Source organism: Plecotus auritus (genome assembly GCF_963455305.1).
Source record: "Plecotus auritus genome assembly, chromosome: 3".
In the NCBI taxonomy this organism is placed as follows: Eukaryota; Metazoa; Chordata; class Mammalia; order Chiroptera; family Vespertilionidae; genus Plecotus; species Plecotus auritus.
The window spans coordinates 123,497,670-123,503,997 of NC_137772.1; positions in this window are offsets into that span (position 1 = coordinate 123,497,670).

Consider the following 6,328-nt stretch of genomic DNA (forward strand, 5'->3'; position numbering starts at 1 on the left):
CTCTGTTACCTGGGTCCCAATCTGAGCTGGGCATGGGAAGTGAAGCAGCCATGGGGTCAGGAGACCTCCCTCAGAAGGGGTGAGGGTTCAGGCCCCTGAAAATTTGGGGGGAAGAGGGGCCAATATAGTATGCTCAGGTGCAGACAAACAGAAATCTTACTAGCGGTTTCTGGTCTTTATTAGAATTGTTTATAAAAATATTGGCTTTTCATTTAGCTGAAAACCTTGATTATAATTTAAAAAGCTAATTTATTTAAGTAATTAAAGTAGGTATCTTCATTTAAAAAGCAAAGCAAATTTAGTAAATATTTACGTCTGATTCACAAGCCGCAAATGTTGCCCCCCCTCTAGCTTAATTAAGAATGCAGGCGGCTATGGGCTTTTTGTCATTTTAAATTCTGCTATTGGATTTTAAGAAATATTTAATTACTTCATTTTGCCCTTCTTAGAGGCCAAAACCTTCATAGAATTTAAAATATAGTTATTAATTTTTATTTGATAAAGCTTTCCAAGCAATTTAAAGTATATTAGATTGGTTAAATTTAAAATATTTCATTTAAGAAGAGAGAATAAATTTCTTGTATTACTCCAGGCGCCCTTGGAGCTTTCCAAGAATCATCTCTCGGTTACAGCCTTGAAATTTTAACATGGAAAAAACCATCAAATATATATATATATATATATATATATATATATATATATATATATTTATCCATATATGATTTAAAGATTATAATACTTTTTATAATTACCTTAATATATCAATTAGATTTGAAACTGTTCTTTATATTAAAAATTTTCAGTTGGGAATCACAGAATTAATCCTTCTTTTTTAATTAGACCAATAAACAACATATTTTGAATTCCTAATTATTAGAGAAAACACAACATTTTATTTTCTCAAAAATAAGTTTTTATACTTTAAGCATTTAATTACCACAACCACATTTTTTCCCAATTTAATTTGCACTTTGAACTTTTAAAGCTGGCAGGTCCAATATATTTAGCATTTCCTAGATTAATAACATTTTACATTTCTAAGAAAAATACAAGACATAATCAATTAATAGCTTCAATTCTGTCCTCTAGGTTTTTCTCATGAGGCAAATTTAAACTTTAATTTTTATTTGCCAGTGGCTCTGGAAAACCAGGTTTGGTCTATTCGAATGTAAATTACCACATTTTTCAAAGATGGCTCCTGGTTGCTTGTTCTGCTGGGGGAAGCAAACCTGTAGCCATTCAAATGCAAATTAATACATTCTTTAAAGATGGCTGCTGGCAGGAAACTGGATTACCTGTCTGCTGGAGGAAGGGCGTCTACCCCTTCCTCCATTAACAAAGGGCCTAGCCAGCCCTCACCTGGGCTATTTAGATTTTTTATAATTAATACATTATTTATCTATATTTCAACAATTTCTTAATTATTTTAAAGCATTTACTTTGGATAAATTCTATAACAGAGACAAATTTACTTATTTTCTTGAAGGCCTTAAAAGTTAACTTTGACCGAGGTTCATTAGCATTTTAAAAACTACTCTTTATTATGGAAATGCCAATCCTGCTACAGCTAGAACTAGCTTGAATTTCTTTCCCTGGGTCAACTTTGCCATTTTTCTTAGGGAAAAAAAAACACAGTTCTGGGTTTTTCCTTTCTGCAGCCCTTGTAGAGAGATTCCAGCTTAAAACCCTATCTAATATGTCCAAAAATTGGACCGTGCGCACATTAATTTTTAAGCCAGGCTTCTCTCCCCATGAGTACAGAAATTCCAGACACATTTCTAAATTTTTAAAACTTTTTCATGGCTAGAAAGGAGATTTTAAATTAGCATACTGGGAGAGTGGGTGTCCATATCGGATCACCACGTGTCTCTCCCTTCCCCCACATCCTGCTTGCTCTTGGGGAAGCATCAGCAACAGATCTGGCCGAATTTCTTTTCATGCTTAATAGATAAAGGCAGATCTCAAATTTTTTCTTTCTTTTTCGCTTTCCGAAGTAATAACTAACACCCAATTTGGCCAAGATTTGCATTTTCCTGCGAGTTCTTCTATAATTTTTAAACAAAGCATTGAGTAATGTCATTGCAGAAGAGCAGATAGCCCTGCCCTCTCCTGCCACCTTTGAATTTCTCCGCACCAGAGGCGGTTTCAGCAGTGGAGTTTCATTTATTATTACAGATTTTAGATTCCAAATACAAACTAAGATTTTAATTTGAACAAGAAATCACATTTCTTAAGCATGCAAACCAAAATTCTATAATAAAATTTACTTTATAACCTAATTCTTTCCCATTAGCCTGGCTGAAAAAGATGTTCCCACCCTACTTACAGATCCGGTTTCTGCAGCTGGCCGTGGGCTTTGCGTGCAATGAATTTTCCACACCTTTTTTCAGTGTGTTTTTTTCCTCCTTCGCTCTAGGTGAAAAATATCATCTCCTCCAGATGTTCCACGTTCAGGCGCCAGTTGTGGGAACCCCTTTCACATCCCACGTGGTTCAGGGTTCAGGTTCAGGGTTTGGGCTCTGGAGGAGGCCGCACACAAATGAAAGAGACTAGAAAAGTATTAATTTGCGACTATTGGGGGCCAGGAGGGAGCCCACCTCTAAGGGGAGGACTACTTCCCACTCCGGCCTTGCTACCCCTTTTATTAAGGTTTGGGATCCACCCATAGAGGCAGGCAATTCCAGTAATAGCCAATCAGCAAGGATTTACATAAAATTGACAGGTGGAAGTAGCTTCAGCTACCACTGTCTCAACTAGATAGTGAATGGGTGGCTCTGACCTTTCAGAGCTTCCAAGGTTAACCAGCCTTCTGGGTTCCTTGTCCACACCTCTCTGCTTGTGGGGGCAATGGTCGGTTTCTGACAGAACTCCCATTTGACCCAGTAATCCCACTTCTAGGAATATAGCCCAAGAAATCAGAAATACCATTCAGAAAGAATATATGCACCCTTATGTTCATAGCAGCACAATTTACAATAGTTAAGATTTGGAAACAGCCTAAGTGCCCATCAGTAGATGAGTGGATTAAAAACCTGTGATACATCTATACAATGGAATACTATGCCACTGTAAAAAAGAAAGAACTCTAACCATTTGCAACAACATGGATAGACATGGAGAGCATTATGCTAAGCAAAATAAGCCAGTCAGAAAAAGATAAATATCACATGATCTCATTCATTTGTGGAATATAATGAACAACATAAACTGATGAACAAACAGAGATCCAGACACTGAGAAGCATCAAACAGACTGTCAAACCTCAGAGGGAAGGTAGGGCAGTGGGGGGGCAGTGGTTTAGAGATCAACCAAAGGACTTGTATGCATGCATATAAGCATAACGCATGGACACAGACACTAGGGGGTTGAGAGCATGTGCTGGGGGGGTGGGAGTGGCTGGGGTGAGGTCAATAGGGGAAAAAGGAGACATATGTAATACTTTAAACAATAAAGAATTTTTTAAAAAATCTCTATTACTAAACAACTTCACTTTGCTCTGGACATTAGGCCTGAGCCTCCTAAAAAGGCCAACGTAGTCAAATGCAAGTTAAGAGCTATGTAATATGCAGCTGGAGGCAAGGGGCCCCCAAACCTGTCAAGAGGAAACTTCCAGAGCATCCACTGGAGACTCTAATGTCAGTTTTTCAGTTTGGCCCCACCTCTCCCTACCTGGGTTGGTCCTCTGCACTCAGCTTTGGTTCCTTGCCATCAACTCTCCGCATGACCACCCATTTTTGCATTTTCCTGGCTGACCGCAGCATCCTCCTTAGGATATGATTTTAAGTTCTTATTCTCCAGATACATTTACATGACTAGGAATAAAAAGCTCTAGAGTTGGGCTATATACTATGGTAGCCACTAGCTTCCTGGGCCTGTTTTAATTATTTTAAATTAAACAAGATGTAAAAAGCCAGTTCCTCAGTACCACTAGTCCCATATCAAGTGCATAATAGCCATGTTTCCTCCATTGAAGAAAGTTCTATTTTACAGTGATTTAGAGACACCCCTAACCCCATCATAACCCAAGGAGATGACTACCTTGATTTTAGCATCTTCCCCCAATTCCTCAAACCAAGTAATATGAGACTGAAGTCACTGAAGTCCGAGATAATTTTATTAGCCTTCTCTTGACAGCCATAGCCATTGCCGCCTCCCATGCATGCTAGGAATAGTTCAGAGTTTCTTCAGATGACAGCAGGTTGCCTGTAGTGCCACTATAAGTCACAAACACTGGACAATGAGATCATCAATGAAGATGGTTTAGGTTGAGGAACTCAGAGCAGCATGGAAATGCTGATTTTAAAAATAAAGAATACCACTTTCATTACAACATATTTGTTGTAAAACTATTTTAGTCTGTTGCCTGCTTTTCTCTTTATTTAGCACTAGTGGCCTGGTGCACGAAATTCATGCACTTGGGGAAGGGTGTCCCTCAGCCCAACCTGCACCCTCTCCAATCTGGGACCTCTCAAAGGATGTCCTACTGCTGGTTTACAGGGAACAGGCCTAAACCGGCAGTTGGACATCCCTCTTGCAATCCGAGACTGCTGGCTCCTAACCACTCACCTGCCTGCCTGCCTGATTGCCCCTAACCACTCTGCCTGCCGGCCTGCTCACCCCCAACTGCCCCCTGCCGCCAGCCTGCTCACCCCCAAATGCCTCCCCGCCAGCCTGATCACCCCCAACTGCCCCCGTGCCAGTGTGCTCGCCCCCAACTGCCCCCCCCACTGGCCTACTTGCCCCCAACTGCCCCCCTGCTGGCCTGCTCACTCCAAACTGCCCCCCCTGCTGTCCTGATCACCCCCAACTGACCCCCACTGATGGCCTGCTTGCCCCCAACTGGCCCCCCTGCTGACCCCACTGACAGCCTGCTCACATCCAACTGCCCCCCCACCAGCCTGATCACCCCCAATGCCCCCCACAACGGCCTGATCACCCACAACTGCCCTCCCCTCTTGGCCTCTAACCACCTCTACCTTGGCCCCGCCACCATGGCTTTGTCCAGAAGAACATCCAGAAGGTCTCCTGGAAGGTCTCCCAGTCTAATTAGCATATTAACCTTTTATTAGTATAGATAGAGGCCTGGTGCATGGGTGGGGGCTGGCTGGTTTGCCCTGAAGGGTGTCCCGGATCAGGGTGGGGGTTCCTTTGGGGTGTGGGGAAGCCTGGGCGAGGGACCTGTGGTGGTTTGTAGGCTGGCCACACTCCCATGGGATGAGGGTCCCCGCTGGGGGTTGTGGCCAGCCTGGGTGAGGGGCTGAGGGCTGTTTTCAAGCTGGCCACACCCCCTTCAGGGTGGGGGTCCCCACTGGGGTGCCTGGCCAGCCTGGGTGAGGGGCTGATGGCTGTTTTCAGGCTGGCCAGGCCCTCCATCAGGGACTCTTACTCCATGGGGGTGTGGCCAGCCTGGGTGAGGGGCTGAGGGCTGTTTTCAGGCTGGCCATGTCCCCTGGCAACCCAGGCTCCCAGCCCCTCCTTTTTTTTTTCTCCAGACCCTCCTTGAGTGGAGGCCAGGGCGGGCTGGACGCTTGGCTTCCTCTGTCGCTGGGGGCAACCCAAGCCTCCTGCTCACTCCAGCTCTGTGGCCGCCACCATCTTTGTTGGGTTAATTTGCATACTCGCTCCTGATTGACTTGTGGGCATAGCGGAGGGACGGTCAATTTGCATGTTTCTCTTTTATTAGAATAGATGGTGCCTGCCATTCCACCATTAAAGGTTTATTCCTTTGGGTTTCATAGGTACTTCTTTAGTCTCCATCCTGGGACAGGGTTCATGGACTACTGATATCTGCTGATATTTGATTGGGGATTATTAAACCACCAATGTTACCACTGGTGGCAGGAGAAAAAGAGGCAGATCTGTAGGGAAATGAGGGTAATTGTCAATGATCTCACTTGACCTACTGCCATCTTGAAACAATCTTATATGGAAGAGAGCAAGAAGGAGGCTCAAGAGTGCCTCATCCTACATCACATATCATAACTGAGAAACATTTTTACACGTTACCTATTATATAGCCAATGTAGTGCTGGGCCCATTAAGTTTTAAACACATACCTGATGGGTATGTGTTGAATATAGATATTTAATTTTAAGAATTGTTTTAAGAACACTTTAGCATTAGAATCATTCCAGAGCATGGAATCATAAATTTTAAAAAAAATACAGCAAGTTTTCTTCTGCGTTTTTGGCTTAATGAGTCAAAAGCATCCTTTCCATATCCTTACCTTCATTTTATTCACTCATTTGTTTATTTATTCATTATATAGCTATTTTGTGTGCCTACTCAGCACTGTCATCCCTGCAGAGGATACAAGTTGAATAATACC